The 13,324-nt window shown below is 33.9% G+C and overlaps 1 protein-coding gene across 3 annotated transcripts in view; it reads left to right on the top strand.

The window, feature by feature from the left end:
* Positions 1-5,314: 5,314 nt before the first annotated feature.
* Positions 5,315-13,324, top strand: part of LOC114660520 (forkhead box protein P2-like) — a 139,834-nt gene continuing 131,824 nt past the window's right edge. For all 3 annotated transcript variants that reach the window (XM_051933505.1, XM_051933506.1, XM_028813265.2), the window contains exons 1-2: positions 5,315-5,368; positions 5,469-5,598. The gene's annotated coding sequence lies outside the window, so the exon portion shown is untranslated. The remainder of the gene's footprint in view (positions 5,369-5,468; positions 5,599-13,324) is intronic.

The raw sequence follows: 13,324 nt of genomic DNA, 5'->3' as shown, positions 1-13,324 counted from the left end.
TTAGCTAATGTCAGTCATGTGAATTTTTATACAACTCAATGTGTGTGATATATAATGTGTATACTGTGTTCTAACAACCATATGGATTAATAAAGTTTGACACGCACTGTTGCAGACATTAAAACTATTCCATATTCATCACTGCAAAATGTCATATAAATTTATTATATGACATTTTAAACTACTGTAAAATAATAATACATTTATTATTTGACATTTTTCTTACTTGGGAAAGGTAATCTTACCTCGTAAACCAAACCTCAAATTAAAACAAATTTCTATCTATCAAGTTTCCACATATTCTATCATCCACTTTATATATTATGAATCTGAAGCAGTGGCCCTGTAAAACAGAAGAATTGATGAAATGCTATAGATGAAAGATATTTTAGCCTGGCCCTAGCCATTTATTTATTTATACAGTACATGTATGCATCCATGCATGCAGGTTGGGAGACAAAGTCAGAGAGGCGAGATTGCGTTGGTTTGGACATGTGCAGAGGAGAGATGCTGGGTATATTGGGAGAAGGATGCCAAAGATAGAGCTGCCAGGGAAGAGGAAAAGAGGAAGGCCTAAGAGAAGGTTTATGGATGTGGTGAGAGAGGACATGCAGGTGATGGGTGTAACAGAACAAGATGCAGAGGACAGAAAGATATGGAAGAAGATGATCCGCTGTGGCAACCCCTAACGGAAGAAGCTGAGAGAAGAAGTGACTTAGTTGAGCCACCTTTTGCAAATATAACAGCCTCTAGACGCCTTCTATAGCCTTTGATGAGTGTCTGGATTCTGGATGGAGGTATTTTTGACCATTCTTCCATACAAAATCTCTCCAGTTCAGTTAAATCTGATGGCTACCGAGCATGGACAGCCTGCTTCAAATCATCCCATAGATTTTTGATGATATTCAAGTCAGGGGACTGTGACGGCCATTCCAGAACATTGTACTTCTCCCTCTGCATGAATGCCTTTGTAGATTTTGAACTGTATTTTGGGTCATTGTCTTGTTGGAATATCCAACCCCTGCGTAACTTCAACTTTGTGATTGATGCTTGAACATTATCCTGAAGAATTTGTTGATATTGGGTTGAATTCATCCGACCCTCGACTTTAACAAGGGCCCCAGTCCCTGAACTAGCCACACAGCCCCACAGCATGATGGAACCTCCACCAAATCTGAGAGTAGGTAGCAGGTGTTTTTCTTGGAATGCAGTGTTCTTCTTCCACCATGCAAAGTGCTTTTTGTTATGACCAAATAATAATTTTTGTCTCATCAGTCCAAAGCACTTTGTCCCAAACTGAATCTGGCTTGTCTAAATGAGCATTTGCCTACAACAAGCAACTCTGTTTGTGGCGTGAGTGCAGAAACGGCTTCTTTCTCATCACCCTGCCATACAGATGTTTTGTGCAAATTGCGCTGAATTGTAGAACGATGTACAGATACACCATCTGCAGCAAGATGTTCTTGCAGGTCTTTGGAGGTGATGTGTGGGTTGTCTGTAACCATTCTCACAATCCTGCGCATATGCCGCTCCTGTATTTTTCTTGGCCTTACAGACCTGGGTTTATCAGCAACTGTGCCTGTGGCCTTCCATTTCCTGATTACATTCCTTACAGTTGAAACTGACAGTTTAAACTTCTGAGATAGCTTTTTGTAGCCTTCCCCTAAACCATGATAGTGGACAATCTTTGTTTTCAGATCTTTTGAGAGTTGCTTTGAGGATCCCATGCTGTCACTCTTCAGAGGAGAGTCAAAGGGAAGCACAACTTGCAATTGACCTCCTTAAATACCTTTGCTCATGATTGGACACACCTGTCTATGAAGTTCAAGGCTTAACGAGCTAATCCAACCAATTTGGTGTTGCATGTAATCAGTATTGAGCAGTTACATGCATTCAAATCAGCAAAATTACAAGCCAGCCAATTTTTCACATTTGATTTAATTTCATACAACTAAATACTGCTTAACTTAAATTCTTTGTTCGGAAAACACCCCAGTACTCAGATGTTCCTAGGAAATGAAAGACATACCACTGTTATCTTTTCTGTTGAAAGTAGAGTAAATTATTATGCAGGCTGAGAGGGGTTCTGAAACTTTTTCATATGACTGTAGGTTGGACTGACAGACTCACATGACCCCTCCAAAATTTGTGGAAGGAGACAGTGTTGGTCCATTATTTCATAACCAAAACAGAACCTGTATTTTCTTCTTCATTTAAAACGGTGATCACCACCTCATTCAGCCAACTTCAAGGCACTAATCCCATCTTCCAAACAGCATTAATGAAGCATTTTATTTAGACACAACATCCAGTGGTTTCAGCATGTCATTCTGGATCATTCATCCACTCTTGTGGTTCTACCACAACAGAGCGCTTCAATCAGTGGATTTACCTCAGCCACATAAATGCACCCTATTCTAAGTAATGTTTCCACCACTGTCTTAGAATATCTGTCAAATTTCGGAGTTTTTCAAATTTCACCACTTGATATCTCTATTTGGTGAGAATGGTGGGGCTATTTGCCTTATTCTCTTTAAGGCTCTCTGAACACCATGGTCTTAATAAAGTCCTTTCATATGTAGGCCTTCACCTCAGCTAGTGCAACAACTATCATCTGCTTAGCCTGTCAATACCTCACAGTCAAATCTAGATGGTCCACTTAAAAATTACTTTAGAATACATAAGCACATGTTTTTGCTTTTTGCATAGCTTATATGACTAGACTTCTTTTCATGACAGGCTTGTTCATATTCATGCAATTAATCAAAGTGTCATTAGCACTGGATTGTCTGTCCTTTATAGATAGTATTAACAGTCTTATCTTCAGCTCAGCCCACTAGACTACTTTATTATTTTTATTTCTTGGTGCAAAGAGAATTGTCTGCATCTTAACATCTGCAAAACCAAGGAAATGGTTATTAACTTTCCCCACACCAAAGAGCCTCCATGACGGGTCACTATACAAGGAGTGGATGTAGAAGTGGTCTATTCCTACAAGAACTTGGGGGTCCACATTAATGACAGTTTGGACTGGTCTTGGAACAAGATGAACTATATAAGAAAGGGCAGAGCAGGTTCTTTAACCTTGGGAGATTGTGATCCTTTAATGTGGGAAGTGACATCCTTCACATCTTCTGTAGCTCAGTGATGGCCAGTATGACATTCTATGCTGTGGTGTGGTGGGCTGGAAACATCACTTCAAGAGAAGCCCACTGAATCAACAAGCAAATTAAAAGGGCCAACTCAGTTATAGGATGTCCTATGGACCCCGTGGAGATAATAGCAATGGAGAAAAGTAAAACAAAATTGAGTGCCATTCTGAACAATCATGCACATCCTCTCTCTGACACACTAACACTGAGGACTTTCTGCCAATGCATTATTCAGCAATAGTGTGTCAAAAGACACTACTGGGGCTCACTTATACCAAGAGCAGTATGTCTGCATAATGCCTCACTTTGACTGTGACAGCCAAGCCAGAACATTTCCTTTTTAAAAAATGTATTTTTTGTTCAGACCAAAGTGTAGTGTACATGTATTTATTTTCTTACTTACTTATCTACCTATTTATGTGTTTATTTATTTAATGAGCTTCTGCAAAAAGCAAATTTCCCCTTGGGGACAAATAAAGTTTGAAAGTTCTGTTTTAAATGCCATTGCAAAACACATGCCATAAAAGTGTAATTGTTTCAAATGAAGAGCAAATAAATGCAATCACTGAGCAATGATGTGATTCATCTGTGAAGCATGTGTAATTTAAGCTATTTTGCCATAATGAGGGAAGTTAAATTCCAAGTGCCAAGAACATGTTTGCATTGCTAAGGACTGGTATGCCTGCGTCAGTGTTACCTGACTGACATTGCCCCTGACCATGCAAGCTTTCCAGGCTAAATCTGACTGTGCTACATAGATCACCTGGTAATCAAACCTCTGCCAGGAAATGCCACTCCTGACTTGGCTCCAAGAGTGAATCAAACTATCTGTGATTTAATTAGAACATGCTTGGGGTTCATTTATGGATTATTCTTTGCCTGAATTACACCATTTGACCAATCTACCATGGGTAACTCTATCAGGTATATAGATCTCCAGAAAACATAACTCTAAAGACCGTTAAAGTACAAAGATCAAAACTCAACCCTCCTTTTTTACCCCCAACACCAAAGTTACAATGGTGGTGAAGTGAGAGCTAAGTCTGAGGCAAAAGCTATTGTTTTACTAGTCGGTCTACATCTCCATTCTCATCTGTGTAAATGAAAGAATGAGATCACAAGTACTGTATATTGTAAGTCACTGAAACAAGGTTCCTGTGCAGGATTGCTAGATTTTCCTGACCAAGATCATTTGAGGTAGTTAGGTCATGCTGTTAGGATGTCCTCTGGATACCTCCATCAGAAGGTGTACAGCTCATATGGCTTACTCAGAAAAGACTGAGACTAACTCAGGACATGTTTGAGGGAGTATTATTTCTCTGCATTCCTGGGAATATCTGGGTATTCTCCAAGATGGACTGAAAGTGGTTTCTGGGATTAGGCAAGTCTGGGCAGACCAGATCAGCATATGGCTACAATGACCCTCACCAGTAAAATCAATGGGATGATGACTGCAATGACAAAAGAAATTGAAAAAGAAGGACGTAAATCCTATGGCTCAGTAATCAGCAACTAAAACTTGTCTGGCATCTATCCCATTCTGATGTACAAAACTTAAACCATCCACGATAAGACTTTTGCAAAGTAGAGAATGGCTTGCTATCAAAACAGATAAAAAGTACAACATCCAGCATTCTTTCACATACAGTATGAAATGATTCATATATAAGCATACCAACATTATTGTTAGAGTGTTTTAATAAAAAAATAAAAAATTTTACCAGAGAAACATTCATTACATGCCACATCTTTATTACAACTATTTTATAAATGAATATGCTATTGCTTAACAGCATACAACTTCAAATCTGATAAAAGGTATTAGAACAAGGATTTTCCTTTTTAACTCTTCATTTCACTTTCATTGTTTAAAAAGGTGCATGAAGCTGTATGAATAAAAGAATAAAAGTAATTTTGTGGTTTACTTGAATGTCCTTCATTATTTGTTTTATTCATTTTGGAGCAAGTAAAAAAAATCTCTATTTAATTGTATTTGAAGATAATAAAAGGGAAACTCTTGAAAAATACCATAATGGGCAAATGATATGATTTTCTTTTTAAAGATCATCCTGATGTCATTGTGAAACCACAGGCAGCTAATAAAAATATTGTGGTTTTTGCTACAGTTTAGATCAATTCTATAAAATGGTTTGTTTTTATACATTTGTGATGTTATTCAGCGCACCGCATCCTGGTTGCTGTCAAAGCCACTAAAGGTACGTTATATGCATAAATATTTATATTTTATAGTACTTCTGTCAAATGACTTGAGTAAAGCCATAATATATAAGGTGTTTTGTTGTTGTTATGTTTCAGCTATAAAGGCAGACAAGAACTCCATTGTCATAGTGTCCAGTTAATTAAACTCAATAATCAGAAACTGCTGAGTGAATAAATAAAAGTGGTTACGAGTATTGAGAAGAACGCTTTAACATTTGACAATCTCGTAAGTTATAATTAAAAAATAAATTTGAAAGACATGCTTAAAATATTTCATAAATGTAAATATACAGTAAAAGGCTTTTTATTTTACACAAAATTGAAAGTAGAATTATAACTGAGGTTTTATCTGATGATTATAATAAAGTAATTGACAGAATCTTTTACTTTCATGGCTCAAAAATACAAAATGACCAGGAAGTTATGAAAAGAAAAAACACAACTGCCTTTGAAGAAAACACTACATTAAGCTCTTGGATCTTTAACTGTTTCTCAAACAAATCAGTTACAGGATGTGAATAATTCCCTAATTTGTAAACAGTGCTATGTCCTTACTCTGTCTATAAACGTATTTTATGAGAAAAGTGAAAAGGTAATACAGTTTATTATACACACATGGCCTAAATCTCAGAAATATGCATTTAAAGTAATCAAAATATTTAAGAATTGAACACAAAAACATTTAATCTCTATGTAGTAAAATACATCTCATTACAAAATCATAGATAACAAGATCTTGGAACCAATATTTTGTAACTACACTGTGGATAATTGACTTGCCTCTTAATGTTTAGTACAGCAGTGCAATGGGGATGCAGTGGTGCAATGGCAGGCAGCCCAGCTACCTTACTGCTCCAGAGTTCTGGACTTACAACTTGGTATGGGGACTGTCTGACTGCACACAGATAGCACAAAGTCCAGGAAATCTTTCCAAAGATCCAACATCCCAAAAGACATCTGTAATAGGTTAACTGCTGATTCTAAGCTGGTCCAGTACAATATAAGTATGTACAAGAGTGTACATTTTGAAAGTGTGGTATCTTCTCCAGGGATGGTGCCTATCATTTGCAAGATATTGCTGGGATAAGGTTTGTAGTAAGTTTGTAATAGAAAGAGAACATTTAGAAGATAGAAGGATGTGTAATAATGTTGACAATTTTTGATTTTTTCATAGTTTTGCTGAATGCTTTGCTAAATGTATTTTGACAATACTCTCTATTGTTGCACTGTCATCTGATCTTTTATTTATTTAGTTCTCTGAACCATATACCACCTTGTGGTAGACTGAAAGTTGATATGAACATGGAGTTTACTGAATCCTATATTTCTACTAGGAAAATATGTTTGTCTCTGTGTTGGTAAAAGTTGTGCATTACAGGCATACACAGATGTACACTGATGACATTCATAGACTTTGGAATTTCAGTTATACAGACAGATAAAAATCTCTTACTATTTACATTTTGAACACTTTGATAAAAAAGTAAAAAACAACATCAAACAAACGTATTATAAAAAAATTCAATACTATGCTGTAATATCCCACATATGTTAATGTAATTCTTGGCAGAAATCAAAGCAAGACATGATACAGACCTAAACAACGCTTCAGTCCATCACAGAATAACCAAAAATAAAAAAAAATCAATATTTAAAAAGAAAACTTGGATATTTTTTGGGATGACTTATTTAAAATTTCACTATCAGAAACACATGGCAATAACAGGAATTCATTTGAACATGTCAATTTTTTCGACCTGGGGAAAGATATACTTAAAAAATGCTGCAGTTATGTAACTAAATATTTTAATTATCAAAAATATATGACAAAACTACACCAAACGTCCATATTTATCAAAAATAAGCTGTAAGACTGTACATTCATTGTTTGTCCATTTGGCCTTAAAGTTTGTAAATTTGTAAATTATCTATATTTCCTAGAGTTATCTACATTTTTTTTTTTAATATCCTACAACTAATTTGGATTAATCTGGTCTGTAGGCGGTTGACTGGTTGGTTAAAGCAATATGTGTATGTGTTAATGTCATTAATATTTGAAATTAATCACATATTGTAGATAGCCCAACCTTTACTCTGATAACATCAGTAGTTTCTTTCAGCAATAAAGGTTTATGTATTAGTGAATTTACCTGAATCTGGTGCTGAGGACGATCAGCAATGTGGCAAGCTGAGACATGTCTGTTAATGGGAAAGGGTAGACGATATACTGTATGCTTAATATAGCGTGAATTGTTTAATAATTTTAGTTGCCCAACATAATGTAATAGTGACTATGTATAGATACATTTTCGAAACAATCAAATTAATAAATGATTCACTCACTTAATTAATCCATCCATTAGGAAGCTTATAGTAGGCCTAAGTAATGACTGAACGCTGTGAATGAGATTCCATTCCATATGAAGATCGATGATATACCCTCTGACCTGTGTAAGATCTTTGTATGATATTATTGTTAGACATTAAACAAGATTTCTTTAAAATAATATGCCCTGTATTGGCCAGCCTAGGAATATCATCGTCCACATATTGATCTGGCAAATTTTCACACCGGATGCCCTTCCTAACGTAACCCTCCCCATTAATCCGGGCTTGGGACCGGCATGAAGAAACATACGGGTTTGTGTATCCCCTGTGGCTGGGTTTATATGAAAATTGAGAATATTATATTATATTATATTGAGAAAAGGATGTTAAAGATATAGCTGCCAGGCAAGAGGAAAAGAGGAAGGCTTAAGAGAAGGTTTATGGATGTGGTGGGAGAGGACATGCAGGTGGTGGGTGTAACAGAGCAAGATGTAGAGGGCAGGAAAATTTGAAACAAGATGATCCGCTGTGGCAACCCCCACAGCCAAAAGGAGAAGGAAAAAGAAGCTAGCCTAGGAATAGAAAGGGAAGATCCAGTTGAACACATTTTTATTCTTTTTTGAATAGGCAAACAAACGTGTAGAAAGTGAAAGTGTTTAACACAGCTTATTTAGACTTTAAAAAATCCTTTTTATATGGGTCAACATGGTAGATTAAACAGGAAGCATTTCTTCACACAAAGGGTAATAGGAATATGGAAAACTTTATGTGTCATGTTGTTGAAGTGGAGACGAGCTTTTACAAAAAAAGTATAGATAAGATATTGGGATAATGTAGCTATTAACTAATCAGAAGAGTCTTTAAAACACCACACATACAAGATGTATCAGGCAATATAATAATATACCACACTGTTTTGGCTAATCCACTGTTTCTCTTATTACATCAAAAAAGTATTATCGGCTCCTTAAAACAAGAAACACTCATAGGTAGTCAATATTTTTTAAAAATTCCGTAAATTGCTTACACCGACCAACCATATTTGAAATAAATGGCTGCCTCCCCATATTGTAACATGAAGACTAATTGATGTTATATAAGGCTAGTATTTCAATTTAGCTTAATTGCGCTGGACTAAGACCATCAAAGGGCATAATACTTTTTGGTCTGAAGCTAAATTAAAACAATTACTAACTCTTAGATGCTATATGTAAAAATCAGATCTATGATATTCGAGGGAAAAACAGTGTGACAGAATGCAATAAAGTTATATGCAAATAATAAAAGTTAGATACACTAATTGGTAGATTTTGAGAGACAGGAAGTTATAAGCATTAAAAGAGCTGCAAAGTGTACCTAAAGTCTTCAAAAAAAAAAATCCACTGTGTAAAAAATACTTTAGTAATTCCAAAAAGGCTCCTGGAATAAAATATAACCAGAAATGTAAATGTACCTTTTTGTCACTATTTATATCTATTGTATAATTACCAATATTTATTGTATTACTTATATGTATTATTAAAGGTAAACAATGTATACTAATAAAGCTAAATACACTATGTCTATAAAACTTGTATATCCAGAAACAGAACAGCATGATGGAGAACCAAGGGTTTTGACTTTCAGTCAACAAATTAATTAATTTTCATGTACAAAAAAAAATTCATGCATTTGCATTCAAACCATCGAATAACTGTTGTTCATTGGTCACTTCAAATGGCAGAATTCCTAAAGGTTAAAAAATATTGTATAGACTAAAAGGAGTGATTATGCTAAGTGAAGTAATCAAGAAGGGGGTGAACTTGTACAATTTAAAACAAAAATACCAGAAAGACATCTGATTTGAATATTATAAATAATTAAAGAAATGAATTAAAATGATGCCAGCTGCTTTTTCATTAAGTCCTTGAAAGAGTCAGGTATTGATTTACCCATTTGGCTACAGCTACTATATACAGAATTACAGAGTTTAAATGTTTTGTAAACTGTTATGCTAAGAATAATATCAAGGTTGCAACTTGACTTTGGCTTATAAAAACTAGGTAAAGAAAAACTATCACACTGCCTCAGCCTAAATGATTTGTCCTATATGATTTGTTAAGCTCTTTAATGGAAAAATGTTTGAACTTTGAATTATAATTTAAAATTTTTAAGATTTTATATTTGAATGCAAGCAGGCAGGATCGAAGGTATGACCAGGAAACCGAACACTTACTGGAGATGGCAAAAATAATATCCAGAAAAACATCAAAGTCAAAAACACAGTGAAAATCTTAAATAACCAAAATACCAGAGCATAGAGACACAAATCAAAAGTTGTAGTCAAGAAATGTCACCAAATAAATCAAGTCTACCACTAAAAGTGTACTAAAGCTCTATACTGTTATCCTGTATACAAATTTCAGAAGCTATGTGCCACTATCTTTTGTCGGTGGGACAAGTTGACACAATATATTACACAACATCTGTGTGAAGCAACCATAGTCATATTATATTGAAAAAAAAGAAGAATTATCTACATGATCTTTAATGTACAAAAATACAACCAGGAGCATCCAAAATCCAGATTATGACAAAAATGTTTCATTTTTAAATATAAAGAAATATAACTGGCATGTAAAGCACTTGAATATTATTTGAAGAAGCAGTTTATTGAGATATCAAATTATTTTATAATAAAATATTGGTTTTGTTAAAGTTTTACACAGAAAATGTAGTTGTACTTTTGACTATACAAAATTATAACATCATTGTGCAGCATGACAATGAATTACTACCACGTCAGTAGAATAATTGTAAAAGCATTTTCTAATCAGATACATCAATTAATAAAAAAAAATTAAATATCACCAATCCAAATTCAGAGAAAAACTATTATTATTAATCAACATTACTTTTTCTTGATATCCTGTTTTGTATATAAATATTTGATATGGCAGGATGCTTAAAATTATTTTATGTGCGTAAGCACATATATGTACATACATTAATTTAAAATAATAAATAAATTGCAAAATCATATTTTCTAACAGAGGTACTAGAAAAGTTGTACAGTTTATGCAAAATCAGAATAACATTACCTAGGAGAATTTACAATATGTCTCAAAAGAGATATGATATCTTTTAATTATTCTTTAAATAGACTACTATACAATATTTCATGCATTTACCAAATGCAAGCCTGTCACTGAATTAATTGTGTCCTGTATGATTATCCATTGATAAGCTGGAAGTATTTCAGAATTATTTATTGTATTGTAAGGACCTTTGTATATATAATAATACACACATTAATCAGTATATCATACCATGTGAATACAGTATAAATATAAAGTAATAAACCTATATACAGTACATAAGGATCCTTCAATTTCAAGTATCTAAATAAAGTGTAAAATTACACTATTGTGTATTTTATAAGTTAGGTTTAAATATAAAAAGAAAGAAACAAATATGGCATTTAACAAATACAATTTGAAACTTACACTTACTCAACAACTAATATTTCTTTTTTTAGGATGCAATATTCAAATACATTTTATAAGGATCACCTAAGAATGAATATGCTATTGTAGTATGGTGATTTTTAATCAGGATTTGAAATAAAAGAAGATGCTAATTCATCTTTATCTGCTTTTTTTGGTTTACATATTCAGTCACAATATCCTCCTTTCATTACCTTTTGGTTAGCTCTATCACTAAGCCCAGATATATCTTTACTAGTAAGGTTTTTTTTTTTAGCTAGAAGTAATAAAGATTTGACACTTTGAATAATATCTGTAAGAATGGTCTCCGAGACTACAACTCCAAAAAATAATCTTATTTGGCATCAACTTCATTAGTTTTACTTAATGAGAGTATACAGCACCTCATTATGGCATAGTGCAATAAAGAGTAGTGGACTGTGCTTCTTTTTGGGTTGAGTTTACCAACTGCTTGACGTCTGTCTACTGTACTGCCTAGGAATGTCTACTGTGTTCCTCCGCCAGTCAGTCTGCATCACTCTATATCGATTCTAGACTTTGAGACCGTCAGAGAAATGGCAGTAAAATGAACTACTCAAGGGGCTGTGTCTTTGCTTGCTTTTTTTGTCCATCTAGTACTGTGTGACCAGAAAGCTGTATTACGGTCTAATTAAAAGTAAATGACAGTTGATATATAAAAACAAGGTGGGAGCTCATGCCCTTAACATTAACAGGGCTGCTGTAGAGATGATCAACATTTTAAAATTCCTGTGCAGTATTTGCACCACCAATTTAACTTGGTCTAAATATTTAACTGTCGTAATTAAGAAGGCACATGCTCAACCTTGCTTCCTCATACAACTACTAATTGAATTTTACTTTATACTGTTTTTCTACAGAGAACAGCATTTTAGTAAAATTGTGATGGTGGCTTGATTATTACAAAATAGTATACCATAATCATCGCAAAAATTTTATTTCCTAGTATAACTATATTGGTTTATCAAAGAACTCAACAAAGGTAAAAAAGAGCACAGACATTTTGAGGTAAGGTAGTATATTCACCAATCATGGTGCCAGAGAGTGGCAATGTATTGCATGTTGATTAGTAGATGGAAGTAAGAATTTTACTGTACCTTGTACAAAAGACTTTAATAACTTATCAAACCTATATTTGGCACATCATATCAGTTTCTACATAAGTGTAACAGTAAGTTTATATTACAAAGTTATCAAAGAGTAGTATCGTTGCGTCTTAGTTTCTGATCATAAGATTTTACAAAAGGTTGCAATTATAGCCTTAAACATTCCTACACTAGAACTCATACAAATCCAAAACATTTTTGCAGTAGCACTCAAGGCCGACCACATAATTCATAACCAAAAGATAACACCTCTAGATTTAGAAACGACATTTATTCCCTCAAGATTTCAAACTATCAGCTTACTTAAACACTATGTATTTTATTGAGGAACATACTTTAAATTCCTTTTTCTTTCAATTTTTCTTTCTTTCTGTGTAAATAAAGAAATATGCAAGTAAATACTGAATTGAACTAAACTTGATTGCCTCTGTGGGAAGGTGAGTTGGTTTGTTTATTAGTGTAGCCAAAAGTGGGCTGATGTCCTGTTTAGGAGAGCCCCTTGCTCTCAGGAAATTCTCTGGAGAAAATCAGATAAACAAATAAATGAACATGTTTGAATTAAATGAAGCCTTTTATGAAATGCATTAATGTGATTCTAAAAATAATAGCATTCATCTTCAATGTGTGTGTGCCCCATAGCGGTGAGACTTGGCAGTTCCCTTACAAAGGAGACTGTCTAAGAAAGATTCTGTAGGTATGGTAAATATTTTATGAATTATAATACATATAAAATTTAGTTTGATACCTTTATATATGTGTGTGAGTCAAAATTATGTTAACATTTGAATGGCCGAAACAATTTATTCACAAAACATACTTCATATGTTCAAGATGATTTACAACAATGTAAATTGTAAATTCAAAGAAAAGGCTGTGAATACTTATGTACATGTGCTTTCTCAATTTTTTTATTTTTAATAAATTTGCAAAAACCTCAAGTAATCTTTTTTCACGTTGTCATTATGGGGTGTTGTGTGTAGAATTCTGAGGAAAAAAATGAATTTAATCCATTTTG

The sequence above is a fragment of the Erpetoichthys calabaricus genome, chromosome 11, assembly GCF_900747795.2.
Source record: "Erpetoichthys calabaricus chromosome 11, fErpCal1.3, whole genome shotgun sequence".
In the NCBI taxonomy this organism is placed as follows: Eukaryota; Metazoa; Chordata; class Cladistia; order Polypteriformes; family Polypteridae; genus Erpetoichthys; species Erpetoichthys calabaricus.
The sequence above is the reverse complement of the archived record's forward strand: the minus strand, read 5'-3'. Positions and strand labels throughout refer to the sequence as shown.